Source organism: Festucalex cinctus, chromosome 5, assembly GCF_051991245.1.
Source record: "Festucalex cinctus isolate MCC-2025b chromosome 5, RoL_Fcin_1.0, whole genome shotgun sequence".
In the NCBI taxonomy this organism is placed as follows: Eukaryota; Metazoa; Chordata; class Actinopteri; order Syngnathiformes; family Syngnathidae; genus Festucalex; species Festucalex cinctus.
The window spans coordinates 8227024-8254249 of record NC_135415.1 but is presented as its reverse complement, the minus strand read 5'-3'; the positions used below and the strand labels follow the sequence as shown (position 1 = coordinate 8254249).

Sequence of the window (27226 nt, the reverse complement as noted above, 5' to 3'; positions counted from 1 at the left end):
ACATTTTAAATAAAAAAAAATATACAACGTTCCTTCGTTTTCCGCTGTAGTTAGGTTAAAAATAAAAAAACAAAAACAAAAAAAAACACAATAAATGTAATCTGCGAAGTAGTTAGCTTTATGTTTTAACTTTATGTTTTACATTTATTAAAAATGTTGTTGGGCTCTAAAAAAAAAAAAAAAACACCTCACAGTTTATACACTTTTATCATTGATTCATTTACATTTTCTCACATTTCTCTCTTGTTTAAACATTCTCTATGTTCAAACCTTAATTTTATAAAATAGGTACATTACTGTAAAAATAATGAATGCAAAATTGCACTAAAAAAAAATATGCGATATAGCGAGACCGCGAAAAGTTAACCGCGTCATAGCAAGGGAACACTGTATATAAATAATACTCACATTTGACCTGTAGAAGTTCAACGAATTTCGGAGCTAGATGTGGTTAAATTTGCAAATCTACTTTCTATTACGGGATGAATAAAGTGTCTGCCTATCGAGCAATCCATCCATCCTCATCACTGTGAAAAAAATAGTTAGCACATCAGATTAACCGTTCTAAATCAGAATTTATTGGGCAAGTATGGGGAAAAAAAAACCCAGGGGATTTGTCTTCAGTCACAATCCGACTGACAAATATGAAAAATAACAATGACCAACAGAGAGACAGACCGGGAAGCCTGCCAGTTCGCTAGTTAGAGCCCTGAGTTTCTTAGACGGAAAAAGGAGACATGATGAAGGAGGTATTTATTATTTTATCTACATTAGCGGATTTGGTATTGGAGTAATACAAAAGTAATTCAAAGAAATCAAGTTATAGTAGTTTAATAATATGGTATTCTGACTACATTACGATCTACAATGTACTTTTTTTTAAAACAAGTAACCAGTAAAATGTTAAAAGAACTGCTTTTTACATAGCACTTTACTACACAATATGATGCCCAAAGCCTTTTACAATGTCTCACATTCACCCATTCACACACCAGTGGTTGGCTGCCACCATGCAGGACGCTGCCACATCCACTGAGAGCAAATCTGGGCTCAGTGTCTTGCTCAAGGACACTTCCACATGGTCACCAGGGGTGAGGATCAAACCCACAACCTCACGGATGGGAGGCGACCACTCTACCACTGACCACTCTACTACTTTCTGTAGTGTTTTTGGAGCGTAAAGCCCAATTCACACTGACTGCGGAACGGATGCGAAAGGACTGCAATTTACACCGCTTGCGTTGAGTGTCCGGAAATCTACTCCCAACAGAACACGAGATCACGTGGGGTTCACGCTGGTGAGTTGAGTTCACCCAATAACAACCGTGTATATAGAGTCCTATTTGTAAACAATAGCCACACTTGCCTGTTGTCACATCGAAATCTGCTTCCTTTTTTTTTTTTTTTTTTTTTTTTTTTTTTTCGCAATCTGCTTCCGATAGACCACAAGATCACGTGGGGTTCAAGCTGGAGAGTTGAGTTCACGCGATAACAACATTGTAAACAATAGCCACGCTTGCCTGTTGTCACATCGATATGCTTTTTGGACATTATTTCCGGGACTTCTACCATGGCTGTTCTCCATGGCTAAGTACGTTTTGTGTTTAAATAGTGTCATTCTGTCGTGTTTAATTTAGTCTGAGCTAATTTTCTTGTCTTAAATGTCCGACTGACGTCATGCTATGCAGCTTGCTAGCTTTCCTCCCGAAAAAATGAGTTCGCAAACGGTTGTATTTTGAAATATACCGGATTTACCTTAATGCGAGATGCTCAATTTCCTGTCCGGCTCATGTAATTTCTTCAGCTTCATGAAAATCTGCATGCGGCGTCCCGCAGAAATAGAACGTTTGCGGAAACCTTCCGCATCGCCGCAGTCGTTCCGCACCGCAGACGCACTTCTCCGAAGCTGGTGTGAATTGACACGTAGACTTGAATGCGTTCTATCCTTGCGGTGTCTGTACGGCCGCCGTACGGAGAACGCACCGCGTCCGTTCCGCAGTCAGTGTGAATTGGGCTTTAGACTGCTCTAATATTGCAATGTTGTGTTGCTACCACCACTATCATATGTGTGCTGTGCCTCAGGCCAGCTACAGCTAGAAGGCAGCTGCTCGGTGGTAAATTGTTTATTCCTGTTGCCGTAGAAACACATCGGGCCTGATTTCTTAAAGGTTTGTGTGTGCAGAAATAGATGCAAACTTCATTGCTTATGTAAACAGATTTGTGGTGGAAGCTGATCTACCATACTCACCGGGTACACCCAGAATTGCGTCTTCCAAATTCGCTATATTGCTGCACGGTTCATTTTGCACGCTCTGGGAGGACTGTTTCCATACACATAAATTTAGAATGGCCAATCGGATTTAGAAAGTCAGGTGCAAAGGGCAGGAAATCACCAAAGTTATTGGATTATTATTGAGTCTTTTACGTTTACGTCAGTACAATGTTTGTCGTCCACTAACACTTCAAATTCCATCAATTCACTTTGTGCTCGTGGTGCTCCAAAATGTTTCATGGTTAACAATCATCAGTGATACCTAAAGTGCAAAATCTTGTCTTAAATACAGCGATGTCCACTACTTTTACACGTGTTGCCAAATGCACATAGGCCTACAATTTAAAAGTTGTTCAGTCTGTATATGTTACCTTTGGGTCAAATGCTTCAGAATGCCAATGTTGACCATCATAGTTATGCAGATGGCACACAAGCGTTTATCAATATACCCAAATGACAGCAGTTCAATTAACATACTGTCATTCAATGGAGCAAATTAACAACTGGATGAACCGAAATGCTCTTCAGCTAAACGAAAACAAAATGGAGGGCATTGTTTTCGGAAAAGAAAAGAGGATTGCCTTGAGTCGCTGTCTTTAGAAACCAAAGCCCAAGTTCAAAATCTTGGGGTGCTAATAGACTCACACCTGACTTTCAGCAATCATATCAAATCAATCACGAAGACTGCCTTTTATCAGCTGAAAAACATATTCAGACTGAAGGACTGCATGCTTCAAGCAGACCAAGGGAAGCTCATGCATGCTTTCATCTCCAGTAGACTCGATTGCTGGAACAGTCCTCTGACTGGACGCTCTCAAAAGAACACCAGACAGTTGCAGCTCATTCAGAACGCTGCAGCTCGAGTTCTGAACAAAACAAAGAGATAACAACATACTGGTCTATAAATCACTGAATGCTTTGGGTCTTGAATATATTCAAGAAATGCTGATTGAATACAAACCCAGCAGGGCTCTGAGATCTACAGACTTGGGCCAACTAGTGGAACCCAGAGTTCGAAGCAAACATGGTGAAGCTGCATTTAGCTGTTACCCCGGGTTTTCACCGGTTGCGGTTGCTGTGCGGTTGCGGTGCGGTCCGGCGACGCAAGCAATTAGATTCCATTCATTCGAATGGTGCAGTTTACACCGCTTGCGGGTGCGTTGCGTGTCGACTGCGGAAGGCCTGCGGCGTGCCGCAAGCCTTCCGCAAGGATAGCCTATTTTCTATTTTTGCCGGACGCCGCAGCGGTAGGCCTCCGGCAAATGGCAAGCTAGCACAAAACACATCGAGCGGGACAGGAAGACCGAGGCAGTTTCAAAATAAATTTCCGCTTACCTTTCAGAATAAAACACTCGCCAGCTCCTATTTCGCAAGTTTTTCAGCAAAACGTGACGTGGGCGTCGCCGGGCCATGTGCTCATTCACGGTTTAGACACCAGCGAACATGGACGAGGAGAGGTTTATATTGGAGGTGGAAAACCACAAAATAATATATGACACGGCACATCCTTTTTATAAGGACTGTAATGTATTGTGAGTTTGATGTTCGCGATTGCTTGTTGTGCCCGTCTCGCTTGCCGTACTGAGCCGCAGCCGGACCCGGAAGACAGAAATAAAGAGTGGACCCGCACTGACCCGACTCTCGTTATTAATATACTTTACAAGGACAACCAAAAAAAGGATGCTGCATGGAATCTCATCGCAGAAGAAGAAGAAAAGGTTAAATCAAAAGAAGTCCACCTCTCGTTGTGAAATGCCACATGATCGCGCGCGCGCGGTCCCGCGAGACACGTTGGGAAGTGGGCGGCGACGGAGCTGCCGGACCGCAGCTGTGCGGAGCCGGTGTGGATTGACAAAAAAATTGACCCGTCCGGAGCACGCAGTCAAGACGCACCGCACCGCAACCGCACCGCAACCGCATCCGGTGAAAACCCGGGGTTATGCTGCACACAAATGGAATAAGCTGCCAACAGAAGTGAAGTCAAAGTTGTACATGCTTTAAAATCCAGATTGAAACTTTGCTTTTTTTTCCCCTCATACCTTTGATTAAAGACTTTTAAACAGTTTTAAATAACATTTTTTTTCCCTTTAATTATTATTTTTTTAACATCCTTATGCTAAATGATTTTAAAACTTGCTGTATAAAGTTTTAACACTGTCAATGTATGTTCTTTTAGTAAAATTTGTAACCTACTTTTGTTTTCACTTCTGGTGTTGATAACTACTGTTTGTTGCTGCTTCTTTCCTTGTGTTAAGCATATTAGTTGCCTTGTGTATGAAATGTGCTATAGAAATAAACTTACCTTTCCTTTCTATACTGCACTCAAATCCATCAAGTTCAATCAAACAAAGATGGTGATATAATAGTCGTGTGATAAAATAAATGAATACTCAGTGCTGTATGATTTCCTTTTCTGAGATAACACTGAGTTACATGCATATAATGTTGAACTAATGTGCATTTCTATTGCATGGCCTATTAGCCCTAAATCATTTAAATCTCATTTTCAATCTGTTCTCTTATTCCTTTTTGTTCTCAGAGTCAAAGTTCATTACTACCAGCTAGGGGAAAAAACACCATCAGAATTCTCTGGCACGACGGCAGCATGCGGGTGTGTGGGGGTGTGTGCGTGTGTTTGTGTCTGAGTGATGGGGTGCGCGCGCATGTGCATGTGTGTGGCTGCATTAAGTTTAGCTTAGCTGATCCTAGTTAGATTCCAGTCTGTTGGAGCTCAGAGTCACACTAGGCAGCGTAGGCCGCCTCTGGCTATCCACTAAATTAAAGGCCTAATGCACAATCCTTCGTGCAGGCTGACAAACTAATGAAATGGAGAAGTAGGGGCCCTCGGGAGGATTGGTCGGCAGATGAAGATGCCTCCAATGAGGGCTTCAACAGAGGGATAACATCCCCACCTTCACTATACCAGCCATGTATTCCTACCTTTTCATTTGAGCCGTTCTTATAAATCTGACAGAAAAAGAAAAGGTTTGTCTTATTTGTTTTTTATTTTAATTAAATTAGGGGTGCCAGGCAATGAATTTATCGTAATTAATCGCATGACTTCAATAGTTAACTCACAATTAATCACAAATTTGATATCTGTTCTATTATGTAATGAAAATGTACAATATTTTTCCCAAGTTTTCATACTCTTGTTAAAATAAAAGTGGGGAAAAAAACGTTAAACTAATAGAAATATGTCTGCATCTTTTAGTCATACATACAGTAATTTCATAATAAATTCATAAAGTTGAGTTAAAATTAAAAAGATGTACTGCAAAAAAAAATTTGTGTGATATTGATTTGTGTTGGTCATTTTTCTGCCACTAGATGGCATAATTGCATTTACAAGACATTGGTGACAGCTCAGTGCTTTTTTCTTTTCTTATTAATGAGCTATCTAATCTTTTAATCTTTTTCTGCACATTTTTTAAATTGTAAAATGCAACTTGACCCCAGTCTCCACAAATATATGAGAGAGAGAGAGAGAGAGAGAGAGAGAGAGAGAGAGAGAGAGAGATGGAGAGGGAGGTAGGAAGGGAGAGAGAGATGGAGAGGGAGGTAGGGAGGGAGAGAGAGAGAGAGAGAGAGAGAGAGAGAGAGAGAGAGAGAGAGAGAGAGAGAGAGAGAGAGAGAGAAACAGAGACAGAGAGAAACAGAGACAGAGAGATAAGCCCAGCAAGGAGAAGGAGCCAGATGGGCTGTCAAGGAAAGACAAAAAAACAAGCCCCTATGTGACATGAACCACCAGCAAATTGAAGAAGTGGCTGACGTGGAGAACACTTACCAGTGGCTGAAAAGGCTGGACGGATGGACAGACAGACAGACAGACAGACAGACAGAGCAAGAGAGAGAGCGAGAGAGAGAGGGGGAGAGAGAGAGAGAGGGAGAGAGAGAGAGAGAGAGAGAGAGAGAGAGAGAGAGAGACTATTTCCATGATTGTATATAACATGGCACCCCTCATCTGACCTCCATAAACCACATAACAAGCGAGTTAAGTGACCTGCTAATATACTGTGTGGACAAGCAATTGAGCATATGCAGTGCTTAATGTTTTATGCTTCCCACCCCAAAATTCTCACCCAAAAACATTCTGTTCCTAATGTATTGTGGATGTGTGGGGAAACGCTGCTATAGCTTCCTGAGACACTTCCACAAATGGGAATATGTGCCTTCATAATGTATTTGTACATGTGGTTATATGACTCCAGAGGGATTGGAAGGTGAGGCAGCTCTTTTGGCAGCAGTCTGTTTGTCACCACTAAACATGACGCTCCCCACAGAGGACTGAGCAGACTTAACCCACTAACCTTGAAAGAGGTGTGTTTCTATAAATAACCCACACCAATTAAAGCTGTTTTTCTGTGTCTTCTCCACTGAGTCGGGCACCTTGAGTCCCTGACGACTCATCTGTGGAACTCCACAGCACAGGAGCCACCACCTTGCTAATTAGAGTTGCTCACGTTCACCTGTCCCTGTCTCGCTGCTTGGCCTTACAACCAACACACCCAACACACACACGCCTGGGGCATATACATGCCAAAGACGAAGTTAATTGACAAAAAAAAAGGTGATAAATAGTTTAACCTGCCATAAGGAGATGACTGGTCACTTGTACACTGGTTATAAAGGTGTCAAAATCCATTGATTAATTGACAAATAATTGACCAATCCTCAAGCTGTCTTGAAGTGAGCCTTCTCCAGACATGCTTTAGCTCCTTCCACAAATGTCCAATGTGATGTAGATCAGTTCTCTTGAGAATACAGTAGTACTACGAGGTTTACTTCTTCGCTACTCTGCGGTATCTTTGGCTGTTTTGTAGAAAATTATCGAGTTGGAGAGCAGCTGAGCCCAAACTTTTTGGGCAGCACATTTCACTCCAGAACACCTCAAGATTTCATTGTGCACTACTCGGATTCAATATTACCTGTGCCAGATGCAACAAAGCAGCACCCAAAACACAGCCGCCTCCATGTTTCACAGTTGGTTCAGTGTACTTTTCTTTGTTTGTTACATTTTTGATTCAACAAGCTTCTTTTTCACCTTTCCAAAGGACATTCTCACAGTAGCTTTTATAGCTTGACAATATGCTTTTTGGCAAATTCGAGCTTCGTCAGTTTTAAATTATTTTGGTAGGTTTGTATGGTTTTTCATTCTTTTCAGATGGGAACCCATCTTCTTCTTCGTGTGTAGACAACAGAAAACATTTGGATTGAATCACACACTAAAAAATAAATAAAGAATCACGTAAATGCCTTTTGCGGCAGGTGTGAAATTGCTCAGTCAGATGTTGATGATGAAGTGGCTGAAATGTAATGAATTCTATCTGGACTATAAGTGGTTGACCTGGGGTTGATCAGAGGTTAACACCACTTCACCCCAAAGACAGGTCCCATTAGCAATTATATTGTGCATTAAAAGTCACCGCATGGGGTTAACGGTACAGTTTGTGCAATGCCTTTCTTGTTGTTGCGTTCTCGAGTGCCATTTCGTGGGATTGTTATCACTGCAGTCCCTTTTCCACAAGAAGGAAACTGGCTTCGTGATTGAGCCCACGCATAAAGAAACGCTGGTGTATGTTTGGCACTCACCGGCAGGCCACAGCCGGAGCCTGTCACTCAAACTCTATCTGTCTATCAGCATCTACGAAGCAGCCTGCAGTGGGATGTGTTGTGCTAAATGACATTTTTACACATTAATGCATTTGATTACACGAAGGGATGAAACAGGATGGATGCGTCAGTGGCACAAGATACCCCAAAACAACAATGCACATCTCCGCTGACCACACGCACACATGCACTAACAACCCCGGCTTTGACATTTGAAGTAACATTATAATGGGGCTTATTTGGAACAGCCCCAGGCAGGATGCTTTTTCATCAGGTAGGCTGGGGGGGGGGGGGGGGGGCAGGTAGGGTAGGGGGGCGGGAAGCATGGTGATGTGGAAAGGCGCCGTGCGTCGGTGCCTGTGGGTTTGACATTCACAGTGCATCAGACAACAGGGATGGATGCTGGGCAGCATTCCATCTTTGTGCACATGACAGAGCGTCCGGCTGCACATAGGCACATCCTCACACGTGACCTTTTAAGAAAAACGGAGGTTAACTTCCAAGGGTTGCTTTGGTCTGTTGCTACAGTGCTGATGCAAAGTGTCAAACTGCAGCATCATTTGTTGTTGATTCATGAATTTTTCACTTTCACTTTAAGAAACGATTTCTTCTGTACAAGAAATGACGGCAAAAAATAAATAAAATACATATGTCACCTCCCTAACTTTACCATGTTGCATGTGAGAGGATGTGTGTATGAACTATATAAACACACAATCTGTGTTTGTTTGTACACAAACGTTTGTGTGCGTGTCCGTGAGTGTGTGTACACAGGATAGATGGGGCTCACAGGGTCAAAAGATGCTGCAGGGCTCTGCTGACGGCTGCAGGAAACCAATCAACCTTGTCTGTGTATTCCCCGACCTGTCGTTTTCTTAATGACCTGCCCTGACAGGCCCGCTACAGCCCCGGCCAAACCTCCCTGTACCGCTCAATGGATGACCGACCCCCATCAGCAACATGCTAATGACCCAAGGAGAGAGAAAGGCGGAGCGATGGGAGGACAGCGTTGTAACTACGAGATGTCCAAAAGGAGAGAGTAAATTACTGTTGCAGTAAGCAATGTAAAGAACTGCACATCAGTTGATGAGAAAACACCTATTAGTCACACACATCCCAAATTTCTATGTCCAAATAATTTGCTGGAATTTGGAATTCATCCAACAATTATGGGGTAAAATATGCCCAGTAACATGTAGATAAAACAGACACCCCGCCAAAAAAAATTAGTCTATAGTACAGGTCTCAAACTCCGTTGCTTGAGGCCTGCAGTCCTGCATGTTTGGTTTCCTTCCTCCAACACACCTGACTCAAAGGATCAGCTCATCAGCAAACTCTGCAGAACCCTGATCATGATCACTTGATTCAGGAGTGTTTGAGGAGGGAAACGTCTTGACCTGAGTTGGAAAACTAAGGTGGATAGCAGAAACTCACAGCAGGAGGAGCATAGAACAGTATGGGTGACTTTAAGGTACAGTTGCAGACCAACGGTTGTTTGTAAAATGCCAATAACTAACAAAGGCAAAAGGAAGAAGATTCCAGAAAATAAGGTCGCGAATAATATTACCTCAATTATTTCCTATATGAACAAATTAGAGGTTATCAGTGATAGTGTTCCCTCCTTACTTTGCGGTTTGTTTGCCTCACTACTCCACAGGTTTTCTTGATATGTTTAGTTTTTCTAAATTAAATCAGTCAGTTGTTGTTTTTTTAGGGTATATTTGTTTAACAAAAACCAAAGGTATCCCCCGTTGCGTTCAGAAATACGCTCCAAGAGCACTGCTTCTCTCAACGTTCTTCAAATCTGCCATTCGGTTCTTCAGAGTGCCCCAAAAACCAAAGTAGCGGAGCCCAGTGTGTTCGGCAAAACAGGGAAAGCAAGCTGACGTACGAGCTGCTGATTCAGAAAGCGAGCTCTATCTGCAGCACATAAGGATGATGAAAGGTCTGCTTGATAACAATGTTTAAGTTTTTCTTTTCAGGTTCAAATGGCTTACCTTAACACTTCGAATTGTGGCCAGAGGTAAAGTCCTGGTAGATTAATGCACACTTTTGGAGCAGTAAATCCTTGTTGGGACTACTCTCCTTCTTCTAAATGGAAGACGAAGAAGAAGAGGTTTTGCCAGAAGTACAATGATTTATAGTAAAAGTATTTAATCTTCACTTTGCATTTCCAAAGTTAAATATATGAAGTGATGTAACAAGTGTTTAGAACGGTGGAAACTATGACTACATAACCAAAGACATTGGCCAACAAGAGCCTATTACATTTTGGTGTTGATCCTGATAAACCTAACTTCAGTTCACCTGAGATGTTTTGAGTCGGTGACTATTCAATGCAAGGAAATAATGCCTGACTATGAGAAATTCAGACACATTCAAAGGGCATGATTTAGTGCTTGCCTGACATTGGGGATTTCTAATTATTGAATGCCCAGCTGCACTGGTTACTATATTCTTATTTGCCTTGAAATTACTTACATCATGGGTGGCCAAGTTTGGTCCTCGAGAGCCCCTATCCAGCCTGTTTCCAATGTTTCTCTCCACTAACACACCTGATTCATGATCAGGATCGTTATCAGGCTTCTGAAAAGCTTGCTGATGAGCTGATTACTAGATTCAGCTGCGCTGAAGGAGGGAGACATGTAAAACAGGCTGGATCTGGGCTCTCGAGGACCGGACTTTGGCACCACTGACTTAGATTAATATTTCTTGCTGGTTGATGACTTAATTAGCTTCAATGTAAATTGTCATTTTTGTAAGCGGCTATCTTTGCGTCATTGCTCAACCATTCGATAAAGAAGAAGAGAAACATTTTCAACACGTGCTAAGCCATAGTTGCTAATGCATAACACTCCTACAACCTGCAATTTTCAACAAATTACTTTCCTCGCACATACAGCTACGCGTGCTTACTAAGAAATCAAAAACTGCCGTCTTCATTTAGATTTCCTGTATGACAAAAGCAGTCACAATGTCGGGATGTTTTCTGTCTCGCTGCTCTGGGGCTTGACATGTTTTCCTCAATTGAAATTTGAAAGTAGAATGTAATTCAAAAACAATTACTTTGCTATTCTGACAGTCACAAATCTGCCTTTACCCCAGCCCAGAATAAATTCCTCTCTTATGTAGCAGTTAATATTCAGCAGGCAGACAACACAGTGAGTAAAGCAGCTGACAACTATGTAATTGAGAGCAATAAACAAGATCCCTCAATAAATCACTTCTTTCCCTGACTTCCAGGTTGTTGTTGCCCAATTAACCAACATGTCAGCCCAATGACATGAGGTCAGGTTCACCAATGCTGATGGCACACTAGAGGCTTTGTGAGGCTTTGTGAGCTTTGACGGTACACAAAACATCTTTCCAGCTTCCAATTGAATTGTACGTGTCAACAATTATAAGCAGGAATTTCAAAGTGAATTCATCTTTTTATACCCAAACTTGTGTCAGCTGAATAAAAAGTTTAAGTAAAAGCTTAATGGCTCCATCCTGATAATGGCAAACTAACAATTGCTTACAGATTTTTTTTGCACTTTGTATAGAAGACAATTGATAGCACACAATTTTGATCATCTTTTTTTCCCTCTCTCTCTCTCTCTCTCTCTCTCTCTCTCTCTCTCTCTCTCTCTCTCTCTCTCTCTCAATGAAGCAAGTGTCGACACCTTGGATCATTAATGTACTGTAACATTTTACTGGTGCAAAAGGTGCATTAATGAATTCAGTCTGAATCACATCCTGTTTCTGCAATGAGGTCTGAAAGTCCAAACATTTACTACAATAGACAAAATGTGCCTGACGAAGCAGTTTTCTACAAAATGTGCAAAACATTATCTTACACTATTAAAATTCATGGATCAATTTATCACAGCCAAGACAGGGGATGAGACAATCACTTCCTCCATTGACCCTATCCATTAAGTTTATCATTTGTAAACTTGATTTTGATTTGGTAAAAGTGTTTCCGGTAACACACATTCAGAAAAAGAAGCGTGTTTAGGTAGAAATAGTCTAAAGCGGATAGAAAAGTTTGAGAAGCACTGCCTTGGAAACAAAGGCCCTGTTCACACGGAAGCAAAGCCGGCTTCATTTCTACAACAAATCTTGTACAGACCGAAACGTTTCAAGACATGAGAGCGTCCAAATGAAGTTTCAAGACATGGCGTGGAGTGAATTGGAGTGGCGCTGTAGCACAGCCACAGGGAGTTAACAGAAAGTGTAGAAGAAGAATCAACAAAGATGAACCACTGATCTCAATATAGGCCACAACTTTTGAAGCCGCGAAGCCGCCGTATTTCCTCCTCCCAAGAAACGTTTCCCCGCATACGATCCTATACATTTACAGTATCGAAATTAGAGAACATTTGAGACAGTACTTAGTAGAAACAACAGGGCTCTAGGAACTGAGAGATAAAAGAAAAAGTTTAAACAGTAGTCTGCTCGCGAGATGGGAGGAGTAGGATGGCTGCCCTGTCGCTTCAACGGCTTGCACTGGCGTGTATGGGCTATCCAGAAATATATACAGATCAGTGAGACGAACACAGAAGAAGTGACAATACCGGGTGATTGTTGCCATGCATTTGCTAGGCCTATGGTCCGGTATGAGTCACTCTTATTTTATCATATAGGCCTTTATTTGGTCATATAGAATTAGTGTATAGTGTATAGAATTAATTATAGTGCTTTACCCTCTTGAATGACACTTTTGTCAGTATGTCAAGGTCTCTTACCAGCTGTTCTCCCATGTGTTCGAGGTTGCTTCCATTCATCTGGCCCCTCTCTTTCTTGTTACTTTGTATTTTTTTATGTAAAGACTCCCTGCATTTGGGTCCTAACTCATCACCTCATGTGACAATATCTGAATGAAAGTTTTTCTTCATTTAGCAATTAAGATATGGATGAAAACTAAAATCATCTTTCATCTCCCTTTACAGGAAAATAATTCACTGCTTTCTCTTGTCAAACTGTTTCTGAACTTCCGACCCCTCCTTGTACAAATCAAAGAGTGTTTTGGTGAAACCTGCCTTCAGCAGACGGCTAGTATCCGTCCATCAATATGTCCTTCCATCTGTCCGTCATCCCGTCCAGGCGTCCCAGCAGCCAGCCAATGAACAAATTGTGCTGCTGGTGTTGATTTCTCCTGCACGTTCATCCCTGCTATGTGCTGCTGTCTGGTCACTGGGGTCATTGACCTGAAATGTGATAGCAGCCAATGAGCTTACCAAATGAGCCACCTAATATCTGAATCTGGCTGCAAGCACAGACACTCTCAATAAGGCAGTTTCCATTAACAGCATTAACTCAAGAGAGGAGGAGAATGGGTGGACGTTGATGAAAGAACATGAAAACTAAAACTTATCTTTCATTGAACTCAGATCCCCCCCCCCCCCCCCCCCACCACTTTTTGAGGGGATGCATCTACGTGTGCAATTCATCATATTTTATTTAGAAGATGTACAGAGATCCAAAAAGCCAAGTATGATTAAATATGTCTCTTGAATAGCAACCGTATTTTAGTCCTTGTTATTATAATGCTGCTAGAATCTTCTGACAGACGGACGGAGGTTTAGGACTTTTAAAACGCATTGTTTCATTTTGCGTTCATTAACCCCAATTTTATACCTGTACAGTGTGATAATCACACTTCTAAGCCGAGTGTTTTCTTCACTCATCAAATCTGGTAATCCCTGGAAACTAATTAATATGTTTATAATCACCTTTTTTCCCACTGTTTTGTTACCTCAGTCGGGTTTGTTGTGTGCAAGTGTGTGGGGGTGGACCTGAATGCAGGTAGGCTTTCTTTATGTGTTTGGAAGCGTCATGCTGTTTGGGGTGTGATGGAGGATTACCTTCTCAACCCTCTACCACACACACACAAACACTCCCCTGTCAGACCCTGGAAATACCGCACATTCCTTCCACTTCACTGACTGCTTTACAGCCAAGGAGATAACAAAGGAATGGGCAGACATTGAAGACCAGCCCGCAGTGCAGATTCTGAAACTTTATTGAAACAACCTGATACCACATTATGGAATTTTTTGCAAAAGATGGCCTCCAAATGAGCAAGTAACCGTGCTATTTTTCATGCCGAGGCACTGAAACCTCATCTGATTGTCTTCTGTCTTTCACCTGGCTCCGAGTCGTTGTCCACCTTGGCAACTTCCACTCTCCCCTGGGATGAGGTTTTCTCTTTCTCTTGGGTTCAGGTTGCGGGCTCAGGTATCTGGATTCTTCTAATATTTCACTTCCTGTAATGTGCCTGCTTTTCTTTTGCCTGCTCAGGTCATGAATACTATTCTCCACTTGAGTCTTCATCAAGAGGACAAAGATTGATTTCAAACAGATGTATCATCTCTTAGTCACCTGTATATGTTTTGGTCAACTGCTAAACAATCAAGATGAAATGATACTGCTTGAACAGGAGTAAGGCGATTGATTTCCAGCGGCTGTTCATTACAGTGTAAGGTGAGCGCTTCACAGTCAGGTGATGTTCCACTTGAAGTCTCTCAAAAGCTCCGCTGGATGCTGGCAGCAAGACACAACTGACAGCCTCTCAACGAAACTGGCGGGTAGATATATACTCTGACTTCACCGTCACGACTCCCCTCAAACTGTCTCTCATTCACACTTCACGCTCCCACTGCTTTCGATTCCACCTGGTCATGAATCTATGCATCCAAATGATTTGTTAGAAATCAGTTTCCTGGACATATGGACCAAGTATTACTAGGTTTCCACTGAACGCTTTCAACAGCAGTAGACAATTAAACTGTACACTCAACTAATTTTATTCACTGAGAATGTAAGGATACTGTTTAAAAAAAAAAAAAAAAAAAAAAAAAAAAAAAAAAAAACATAAATTGCAATTTTAAAAGGCCAGTAGTGTCATGTAGTTGTTAGCACAACTGCTTCACAATTAAGAGGCTCTGGGTTTGAATCTCTGTTAATAATAAAATAATAATAATAATAATAATAATACAATAAATAAATAAACTTTTGCTGCGTTCAAGGAAGGTGGGGCATCGGACATATGCCACTTGGAATCTCGCAGTTCTGACCGCAAAGCGTTTAAAGCGAATGTAAACAACAAAGATGGCTGATTCCGATAAATTGTTTGTTGGTCTGGTTAACACAGTCAATCTAAATCATGTTGGGTTACGTAAAGTTTTGAATATCTAAATTAATGTTCAGGAAAAAAATAGCTAAATATGTTTTCTTTGGTCTTTGTCTCTAAGGGGTTCACCATTGTCGAGCGTCGTCAGATTTAAACAGCCCCCCCCCGCCGACTTCACACTCATATTTCCATGTCCACCTTCCTCGATTGCAGCAAATAAATGTGAATCTGAATTGTTGTTTATTTACATGTGCCCTGTGATTGGGTACATTACTCAAGGGCATCATGACAGTAGTCAGGGCAACAAACTAGCAAACAGTGAACCTCAGTTTCCAAATCCAAAGTCCTTACAAATAAGCTATTGTGTCCCCTATAATATAGTTAATATTCTTATAGAGAAAGTCAAACCCCCCAAATGTATTTACATTATGTTGCATGCGCCCCCACCAGTCTAAACACAGTATTCTAATTAATATTGTATTTGTGAAATATGAATTGGACAAAAAATAAAAAATACACCCGTTTTCCATTGACTGAAAATGACATCACAGTTACTCAGGGCTCAGGTAACAACCAATCACGCCTCAACTTAAAGTCAAGTCTAACTTGCGGATGTCACATGACGAAACTCAGAAGCCGTGATTGGCCGATACCTGAGCCCTGAGTAACTGTGATGTCATTTTCAGTCAATAGCAAGTGGCAAAATGGCCGCCGGCTGAGATATATAAAAACAGGTGGATTTTTCTGCTTAATTCATATTTCACAAACGTAATATTAATTAGAATACCATGTTTAGACTAGTGGGGTTGTACACAACATATTGTAAAGAACATATTTGGATTGAGTGATAAATTACTGCTTAATTCTGATAAATCATACTCCACAAACCTAATATTAATACGTGTATGTGGATTTTCTATTTACTACAGTAAGTGCTTATTTTGTCAGATAGCCCATTAAGTGCTTGTGAAAAAGACTTGATTTGAATTTCAGAGCCACTGGTTATGAAAATAATTAAGTGTTTAGCACACGAGTGAGAGGAAAAACAACAACCAGTAAGTCATCTAACTGTTTTCTTTGTATTTGTCAAACTATCAATTTCCCAAAGGGATTCAAAGAATCGGATAATACGAAGTGACGGACAGAGAGGAGGAGTCACTCCGATTTGGGTGAATTTTGAGAGGGGTGTGAAAAATTTGGGAGGGGGTCTGTGGGATCATGTTTGCGGGATGGGGAATTGATGTGTGAACTCAGCAGGAGGTTGAGTGTCCCCGAGGACAGGTCTCAGATCATGGCGCAACCCAGGGGCAAGAATAAGACAACAAGCCACACGGACCTAACTTGATGGTAACAGTGGTCGGCATCAGCGTCGCCTTTTCTCATTGCCTTGCCCTTGTTGAAATGCCACATTTTGGGGCATGTTGGGAATGTTTGTTTGTTTTTCCTTCCTTTTGGAGCGAATTGGTGGGTAGTGTAGTTTAATCCAGTAATCCCACATGGCACAGACAAACAAAAGCCCCAGGTGATTTTATTTTATTTATTTTTTTTTTATTTAAGGAGAGAGCAATGGCAGCTCTGTGTCATGGCTTGCCAGGGCTGATGTGTCAGCTGGGTGTTTCCCGAAATAAGCCCCATCCTACACCAGGGCAGCCTTCAACCGCAGTGCACTGCTCAAGATGACATATGCTGAGGGCAGCGACAGTCTCCCTCTATATTTGTGTGCGTCTAATTTGTGTCTTCACTTCCAAATACACAACTATACACTCCCGTATGACTTCTTTTTCCTCATGTGCATACTTTTGTATTCACAGAGATGTGGCGAGGCGTCAGGCTGCTTGCCTCTCGTGGCATGTTTGAGCACATACAGTGCACATGTATGAATGGGTCTGGTTATGTATGGATCCAGTATGACGATGACAGTGGTCCTATTGATGTTAATGCAGTCCAGACACCTTAATTTAAAACTGATGTGGGAAAAGTATCCTCTTAAGCCCTCAACTCCACACACCTCTGTGGTTTAAATTTGCGCGAGATGGCAAATGTGGGTTTTTGCAGCAATTTGATCAGAGCTGATTTGAGTTGAATCCTTTGCACTTGACAATTTAAAGGAGACTGATGCTGAGAATTAGGGGAGAAAAATATCCATCCAACCATTATCCGTAGTCTGGTTATCCTGACTATAATTCCAGAGTCAGTGTCTTGAAAGACATAGTACAGTATACATCCATCCATCCATTTTCTTGACCGCTTAATCCTCACAAGGGTCGCGGTGGATGCTGGCGCCTATCTCAGCTGGCTCTGGGCAGTAGGCGGGGGACACCCTGGACTGGTTGCCAACCAATCGCAGATATTACAGTATATGGACAAAAAGTCTCATGACATAGCTCTTGATAAATAAATCATGGCAAGAGATGGTTCGTATTCAGCCTTTTGGCCTTCCTGTTGTCATGTCTGGGTCATGCCAGGGTTAAGTTTGGGTCATGACTGTGAGGTCGAGTGTCTGTTTTGAACTGATGCATCTAGTTTCAGCTGGTCTTAACCTATGTGATGTCAAGAGTCCTTAATCTTTTTTTTTTTTTTTCTGGTCAACAGCAAATCAGATAAATTCCATGCCAGTCCTGTTACCCACGTCTAGCCACAACCAATCAGATCGATTCACGTCTATATAAGTTGTCTGAGAAATATGTGTTTGTTGGATTATTACCTCTGTTCCTCCGTGCATCTCCACAGCCCAAGGGGGCTTGGCGTCTCGTGATTCTTGATGCATTCTCACTGTTTCTCATCTCGTCAAGTTTGTTCTACGCCTCTCGATGTTATGTAAATAAAGAGTAAATAAAATCTTATTTGTGTCTGCGCTGTTGGGATCCAACCACAGATCATAACATCTGTGTGGAGTTATGTTCTCCTAATGTTTGCCTGGAATTTCTTGTGCTTCCTCCCACAATTCCAAAAATATGTTTCATAGGTAAAGTGAAGACTAAATTGTCCGAAGGTGTGAATGTGAGTGTGAATGGTTATTTGTCTATATGTATGAAGGAATGGCGGGTAACCAGTCCACAGTGTACCCACCCCAAGTCTGTTGACAGACTCCAGTTCACTCCCATCCTAGTGAGGATAAGAAACTTGTAGAGAAGAAAATAGTTGGACTGATGGATAGCTATAGATCACCAGTCCCCCAAGATTGTTAATTCTTCATCTTTTCATGACATTTTGGACTAACAGGCAATTTGGGGAAATTCAAAGTTGACTGTGCCCCATTCCAAAAAATAAGCTCTGTAAAGAAAATCAGTCAAAAATCCAACTTTGTATCAAAAACACTTTAAAAACAACAGTCGACCCAAGTTCTGTACAAAAATCTAAGACAAAAACAACAATAATGAAACAAGGGCACAGAAGACTAAACATAAAAACAGTAATAAAAGTCAACCCTCAAGCTGATTTAAAGACCAGTGAGAATAAATGAGTTTTTAGCAGCGATTTAAAGACAGGAAGTGAACTGTCCTCTCTGACGTTCAGAGGGAAATCGTCACATAATCTTGGCGCGGCCACTGAAAAGGCCCGGTCAACTCTCAGCTTTCTTTTAGTTAGCTTTCTGCCGACCTCGGTGAACAAGAAGAGGAGTATGGCACCAGCAAACCACAAAGGTACTCCGGTCCCAAACTATGAAGACATTTAAAAGCAAACAAAAATGTTTTATAATAATACAAAGGTGCACAGGGAGCCAGAGGACTGATTATATGCTCAGATTTACGTGATCCAGTTAAAAGCAAAGTGGCCACATTCTGCACTAATTCAAGTCGTCAGTGTGGCGTTTGTTGAGTCCAGTGCAGAGTGCATTTCAGTAATCTAAACTAGTGGTTATAAAAGCATGGATTAAAATTTCAAAGTTATGTCCGGATAAAACGGGCTTCACTTTGGCAATTGAACGCAGCTGAAAGAAGCTGGACTTCATAACGGCACTGATCTGGGCATCCAGTCTCAAGAGCGCATTCCAGCTTCACTCAAAGGGTTATCATTACAACGGATCTCACAGCCTGGGTCAGAGAGCCCAAATCTACGGGACTGACAGTGGTTGCATCACTTGAAGCAAAGAGAACCACCTCATTTTTTTCTCATTAAAATGTAAAAAATTAAAAGCTAAAAGTCATCCATAATTTGACCTCGTCCGAGCACTCGAGTAGCATTTTTGACTGTATCAAAGTGACAAATTTAGTAGCCATTTGTATAACTGTAACAATTATTTACGTAAGATGTACCTGAAAGACACAATGAAAAAAGTAATGGCCCATAAAAAAAAGGAAAGAAAGAAAAGAATAAAATAGCAATATTTATTTAAAAAAAAAAAAAAAAAAAGTTAGTCACCCTGAAATTCTAAGTACATTTTACAAGGAGAGTTTTGAGTACATTTTACCAGTTTATTATTATTATTATTATTATTATTATTATTATTATATTTTTATTTCATTTATTTTTAAGTTACTCAAGCATTGAGGAACAAACTTATGACCTTCATTTTAGGAGACAGCCACTCTACCACGTGAGCCATGCCACTCTTGTTGTTTGCAACTGTCCTGCATTGCTGGTGTGTCTAAAATGAGACCAGAAACGGGTCCTGGAGGTGCAAGGATTCCGCCTGACCATCAATATACTAACACACAGCAGGAGCGGCATGGCTCATGTGGTAGAGTGGCTGTCTTAGAACCTTGAAGGTTGTGGGATTGTTCCTCAACCTTTGAGTTACTTTTTTTTTTTTAATAATAAACTGGTAAAATAATAGCAAAACTCTGCTTGTAAAAAAAGTAATTTATTTAGAATTTCTGAGTGAAAAAAACTTTATTAATTTTATTTTTCAAGCAAATATGACTTTTTTCTCGCTTTTTTTGTGTGTGTATTTTGTTTGTTTGTTTTTTACAGTCAACCGACTCCTGGGGCATTCCACAAGAAAAATAGAAAGAAAGAAAAAAAGATATCGCATCACCAACATAGGCTGAAAACTTCTGCTGGTTACGTAAGAGGGCCTCTGATGCTCATAGTGATTCGGGATTAACTAGAATAGAGATTGTGATTTGGTGACTTATCACAATCCAAGAACTTTGTCAGAGCAAAACAGGCAAACTCAATAGTATCTTCCATATTGAATTCCGATGGATGTCTGAGTAATTTTACATGTCAGGAAAGGAGCTTCAGCATTATGTTCAACACAGCAGCTCTCTGAAGCGGAATCAGGAGATGGTTGACACCAAACAGCAGCAGATCCTCTCTTAGCAGGCTTGCTCCTCTTTTGACAGAACTACTGCTGATCATGGTGCCTCAGGCCTGTTGTGGCTGGATGCTGCCGTCCAAACCCGCATGTCAGTGCAAGACAGGCTCTCCCTGACCTCTCTTGGGCTGGGGGGGAGGGGGTAGCTCCAAGGAGGGCCCCCCGTTCCATCGCATCCCTTCCAATTACTGACATCCTGCCGCCTTTGAACACACAGGAATCATAGTGAAGAATAGCAGAGGTCAAACTGCAGATGGAAAAGGGTGGAAAGCAAAGTAGAAGAAAGGAGGGAAAGAAAGAAAAAGAGTGGAAAGCTGTTCGTGTCATTGATGCTTCCAGGGCCCCTGCGCCAACCCTCCATCTTTTTTTTTCTTTTTTTTTTCAAGGCTTTTTACTCAACTCTAATCAGGAGCAACTGTTTAGACAACAAAGACAGAAGGAATTTAGAGTTAAAATGGCACCAGTGATCTGTTAAAACAAGCAACAAAAGCAGTAATATTCCTTTTACCTCCTTAAAAGGCAAGGGTGTCACTTGTATTAAATATCTTTATCATTGAAGAATATGAAGATTAAGACTAGCATTTCATTTGGCATTCTTAAACAGAACACAACAGCAATGCATATTAAGGTACCAAGTAAAAGTAAACGGTTAATTGCAAAGTATCAGAGGCAATGAGCCATTCAACGAGGCTGTAAATACGTTGTAAAGTTTTTTTCCACCACTAAATTCACTGATGAATGAATGGCGGTGCTGAAGAAGGAAATGGCAGTGGGGCTCGTTTCATATTAGTGCACGTGTTGATGTAGACGGTGGCATATGAGACGGGTTGGTGCGCCTGGCAAGGGCCCAGTGCCCTTAAACCCAAATTAGCCTTTCACAACCCATATCCCCCCGGCACAATGAAAAACACAACACGCACACGAAAGCCCACACACTTGCACATAAACACACATACTGTACTTAATAAAGAAAAACACTCCAATGACCTCACTTTTCCAAACTGGGCTGAATACTGCCCTGCCAGAAACCCCTCTAAGGCCTCCCTTTCAGACTGTGAGCACTGTGCTGCTGAGTCGTCATATCAAGGGTTATTAAAGGGTCACGGCGGGCTGCTATTAGACTCCAGCAAATCCTCGCAATTGAAGCATAGAAAATGTGCATCACATTTCTTGTCACAGCAATATGACAAGGCTTTTTTTTTCCAAAACAAGAATGTAGAATAATTGTGTTTGTGATTTTCTTACATGACTTTTATCTTTTCAAGTCCATCCTAACATCTAAAATGCATTTTTGCGTACAACGTGTTTGCGTGGACATGATTGTGTGACAAGGAGTTTTGAAGGCTGTTGAAAAGTGCACAGTCAGTGAGCCTGGAATGAGTGATGAATTATTGAAGTGGCTCTTTCGTGTGAATGAAGTGTTGAAAATGTCTATTGCCACAGAATACCCCACTGCATTCCTGCTGTAGCGGAGTGTTAAAATGCATGTGTTGCTTCAGACTGCTACTGTTCCCCCACTTCTTTTATTGGAGCCATCAGGATCATTCAGAAAAGCCGGTGGCTTTGTACCTTTTTTTTTTTTTTTTAACCTGCGCTTCCCTTTTTGCCTGTCAAAACATTTCACTTCCATCTGTTATCGTTTCTTCTCTTTCCTTTTTTTTTTAATTCACTGTCTTTTCCATATCACCCCCTGACCACCTCCAATAGGATTCTCTTGTTAGAGCACCTCCACTGATCAGTTGCTGTGATCCCACCCTTTGAAGTCCCCCCGTTTCAAAGAGCCACTGCCTTTGGGGTGAGAGTAAATAGGAATCTGAACCGATGCTTTTCGACAGCAAGGCCTTGGCTGCACGTAACATCCCTGCAGCACCAGTGGACAAGGGTGGGGGTAAAAGGGAAGACGGATCGGGGAAGGGGGGGTCCTCCAACACACATCACACATGAACGTAACCTCACTCCAACTGGGAGAAATCACGGGTCCAGACAGAAAGGTAACAGCCGGCCGCAGGCACAGGGGGAGTTGCTAGGATACAAGGGAGCAGTGTACAGTGGACTGGGTGAAGGCAGGGTTGGTGTATTCACTCAAATGGAGCTCACTGACATGCATGGGCACCATGACAACATGACAATATTACATGTAAACACTGTGACAAGTGGGGCAATACATATTCATTACTACAAAACCAGTCAAGTCAGCACAATTGCATTTTTGAGCAAGGCAAAGATCCACCATCTAATGAGCACTAATATCTTACTATTATCTTTATCAAACAGTATTTTTTAAATTATCATGAGATTAAATTTTAACAATCTACATGATTGTTTTGGTAGTTTGGATTGGTGTAGCGCTGGAGCCCGGCTGGTGTGCAGCCGCTGACTCGCGTGCACAGCATTGCTCAGCACTGACCTAATAGATGCATGGATGCACACAAGCAGTCGGGCCTTTCCTTCAGGAAGTGTTTTATGATCGTGGATGATAAGATGGCTGCCGGCCTCTCTCCTTGACCCATTGCTGAACCTGCCAGAGTTGACACCACTGCACAAGCAGGTTGGGAAATGGGAACCAAGTGACAACCTGACTGTGTTCAGTCAACAAGAAAGCTCCTGACTTGTTCGTCTTTTCATTTCACAGAATTCTTTACCCTCCAAGCGTCGTAGACCGTACACATCCTGGGGATTAGGTGTGACATGATGTGTTTCCAATGATTTAGCACCATTACTATGTGGTGAGGGATGCATTATGGTATGACCCCGCCTGCCCCACAGATAGGGGTTTGGATGGCGCAAGGGGGAGTCGAACTTGGCTTATCTAAAGTATTTGTTGGGGAGGACGTATGCCTTCCCTTCCATTATCTCATTGAATAAACACCCGGCACTGCCACGGGTTGAAATGCTGTAATTCATAAATCGGCAGTGAACAAGCCCGTCTTGATCAAGGCGTGTTTACATCATTGGAAGAAATCAATCTGTTTAATTGGACCATTTTTGTCAAATATATTAGCTCACGCCCTGTATCAGACTAGTATATAGCGGAGGAGAAGTAGACCTGCTTTCAGCTGATGCTGATAATTTACTCTTTTTAGAGTTTGTACTAAATGTATTTATTTTCTCAGTAAAATGGAAGCTGGTAACAAATCAAGTGTACAACATTCATGCACATTACCAGGTTAGTTAGTAAGTTAGTTAGTTAGTTAGTTAGTTAGTTAGTCTCGCGGCCATTTGAGGCCCACCTACCATTTTTCAGCAGCCCGCAGCATATACTATATATGTACATATAAAAATGACATGGCCCAAAAGGTTAGTTGAAAACAAATAAATAAATAAATAAATGTTTAAAAGGGTGGAGGTGAGCTGAGTGAGCTGAGGGTGTGAAAAAAAAAATTGGTGCCACTACTAATAATAATTAATTTGTGTAGAGCTCTTATAAATATGCAAATATAGAAATGAATTATTTACGACTAACACAATTACACTTCAAAACACTTTGGTGATTAAATCTGTCATCTAATTTTACCGTAGAAGCTTACAAGAATTTGCTATTGCTTTGGTTCGGAATGGTAAGATGGGATTTGGCTGCTGTTCAGTGCATGGGTGGACCTAGTTTAGTGCAATACGTGACTGCGGGCCACCCCAAAATTTGGAAATATCCTTATCTATTTTTAAGTTGATCAAATTCATCAGAAAATATAAACAATACATAACTGCTTACTTGATTGATTTAAAGCATGTTTAATACATTCAAAGTGGCCTTTACATCCTTCCATTTGTGTGTATGCGGCTGGACACCACAAGTGTAAATGCACAAAAATACGTGTTTAAGGGTTTAAGGCCAAACAATCTTCGTTTTGTTGGGACCAAAATGTCCACACCTAGACGTGCATGACATTTGCAATTTTGTTTTATGATTTTATTCACTCATTTCACCCCCCCCCAACAAAACAAAAACAAAAAAAACAAAAAAAATGTCCTGTAATTGACTGGCAATAAGTCCAGCCTGAAATCAACTGGAATACAGTAAGTTCCAGTTAGCTGCCGCCATATTGGAGACAAGTGGTATTAAAAAAAACAAAACAAAACAAAAAAAAACAAAAAAAAACAAAAAAAAACAAAAAAAAATGGTGGTTGGATGGATGGATGGTCAGTAGATATGTTAATTTTTTAGTGCTGTCAAACGATTCAAATTTTTAATCTGATTAATCACACTTTTTAATTTTGATTAATCACGATTAATCAGCTAAATTACTTGCATAATATAAAATATACCATAATATTTTGACATTAATGCATTTTATTATCTGAATGTCATTTGCAAACATTGATTAAATGCATGTACGCAATTGCATGCATGCCTGTATTGCTCAAAACATAACAGCATCATATCAATTGGGTGCATTTCAGCAATTATATTGCAAAGAACGTGTTAAATACTGATGAAAACTTGGTAACAGCATCATATCAACTGAGTGCAATTCAGCAATTATTAATTAATTAAATGCAAATCACTTTTGTTTTATCTAAAGTCCCGTCGGGGTGTTTTTTAAAGCGAAATTTACCACCGAGCACACCAACTGGAGTCATCCCGCTCATTTTGGAACAACAGGAAATGCCGTGCATTGACCTAATCACTGACCTGCGCAGCCTTCAATGTAACCATCCGCGGTTACGTTCAAGGCTCAAGTGCGGTCAAAAAAAAATAGTGAGATTAATATGCGTTAATACGTGATTAATGCGACAATTTTCTGGGATTAATTAATCTATTAACGCTTTAACTTTGACAGCCCTATAATTTTTATATGTTTGTTTTAATTGATATTTTAATATTTCTTCGAAGAATGTCTAATGTATGCACCTGGAGCTGTGAGCATAAATGTATAGTACAGATGCATTTGACCACATTTACTGTATCTGACACGTTTTGCATATGACATTTTCCCCCCACAAAGGAGGCTAGATTTATCTCCAACCAATTCATTTCACCCTCAACAAGGCACAATAACAAGTGGTCTATTCAAATGAAATCAGTAATGGCGTTGTCCATATTGCGGACAGGTCATGCATTTTTATTTATTCAAAGAATGAAGACAGGTTGGTTCCACTCACAATTATCTCTTTCATTAAAGAATGAATGCGCATGTCAGGGTTCCTTTTAGTCTTTTTCTTTCGATTTGAAGTGCCCCCTCCTCGCCCCCATCGTTGCTGCCCTCGCCATCACTGAGCGACAGTAGAGGTCGTTAGTGGAAGAGGGATGATGCCAAACTTGACTGGAGTCGAGCCTTATCTCTATTCTTTACACTCTCGCTTTTGTTTGAAGGGCTTTGTTTACACACGCCACATTAATCACCTTCTGCCTCCCCACAATCCCACAGCATTTAAAGTGGGTGCTCAGCCTGGGTACAATGCACAGCACAGTGTAAATCTCGTTCTTATACGCTTAAGGAAGGAAGTGAAAACATTTCCAGAATTCTGGTCAGACTTTCTTCACACGTCTCGCTCGGTTATCGCTTTGTCTTACCCCGCCCTTGGCCTTGATCATAATCCTGACATATCACTCCAAACCTGATCCCATAGGGTTTTGATTATCAAACATTCCAATACTGCCAAATTAGCCTTTAAACGCAATGCAAATAAGTGACTGACAATACCCTCACGTCTTGACAGCAAAGAGTAAGAGTTTGCAGACCGGATGTTGTTGGGCAAACATTAATCACACCACAGGAAGTCACTGGCACAGAGATAGATGGAGGAGTTGGGTAAAACCACCCACCAATGTCTCCAAGGGCTGCAAGGTCACCTCTGTGTACTTTACTGTAAACCCAGAACAAACACGTCGCCATCTGCCCTCTTATAGAATGAAAATCTACAGCTTTTTTTTTAATGAGAAGCTGTATTTTCACCAAGATAGACAGTTCGGTTGCTATGGATTGAATTGATAAATTATGATTTTACATGAGTTTCCACTAGGGGTGCACGGCGTAAACCGTGTAATCAAGATAATGTATGAATTTGCCCGAAGGTAGAGATTTGGACACTACTGGCCAGTGTGACAGAAATGCCCAAACTGTATGGACAGCCCAAAGGGAAGGTGGAAGAAGATCTCTGTGGGAAAAAAAATACTGTATGTTGAAGAGGTGAGCAATTGATGTTGACAATATTTTGACTTTTTTTGTGCAATTAAAAACGGCCAATTGCAGAGCTGAAAACCGTTACAGATCGTCCATATTTTGCTAGGGAAATCGGTAAACACCAAGTTTTTACGCCCGCATCACCTTGCTATTTTCCGCTCTTCATATCGGGGAATGCTTTGTGTACCGTACACTATTTTATTGTCTCTTACCAATGGCTGGCTAGCTAATATGGCTAAGTAAACATGATGCAAAAGTTCGCTTAGCATCCGGTGTCAGTGTAACCTGGATGGGAATAGCACTTACCTCTTATTAGTTTACCTCTTATTAAGATGATCTTTTATTGGCTTTTTAGTTGCGTGTGTTGATTGTCGGGTCTTGTTGACATTGCTTACGTCACTCTTCCGGTGTCATGATTACGTACAGCGTGGCTCGTGCGTATTGACGCGGTCACGTGATTTAGGCGGGTAGCTTAAAAGCGGAAGTAATGGGCCGCCGGTCGAGGTGAGATCTGAGTGGAGTACGCTGAGGAGCCGACTAACCGAGTCCCGAGCGCTAAGAGTAGTACAGAGCGCAAAGTCACATGCAACGCTGAGCGAGTAAGAGTGAAGCACGTGAGTCTGCTTCAATTGAAGCTGACTATTCGACCGCTGAGTCGTACTGAGTGAATGCTGAGCGAGTGAGAGTACATGAATCGGCTTCAATTGGTCAAGTGGATGGTGAGCTAGTAGCCTAATCTGGGCATGAAGCCTGGACCGAATCGTACCTGGAGTCAAACCAGCTTCACATATGGACCCCACCCCCCCACCACCACCGCCCCGGACACTAAATATCAGTTGTGG

General features: G+C 41.4%; 1 long non-coding RNA gene across 1 annotated transcript in view; it reads right to left on the bottom strand.

Moving 5' to 3' along the window:
- Nucleotides 1-27226, bottom strand: part of LOC144019636 (uncharacterized) — a 110929-nt gene that overhangs the window by 58916 nt on the left and 24787 nt on the right. The window contains exon 3 of the long non-coding RNA XR_013283732.1: nt 12910-13077. This is a non-coding gene — a long non-coding RNA (uncharacterized LOC144019636). The remainder of the gene's footprint in view (nt 1-12909; nt 13078-27226) is intronic.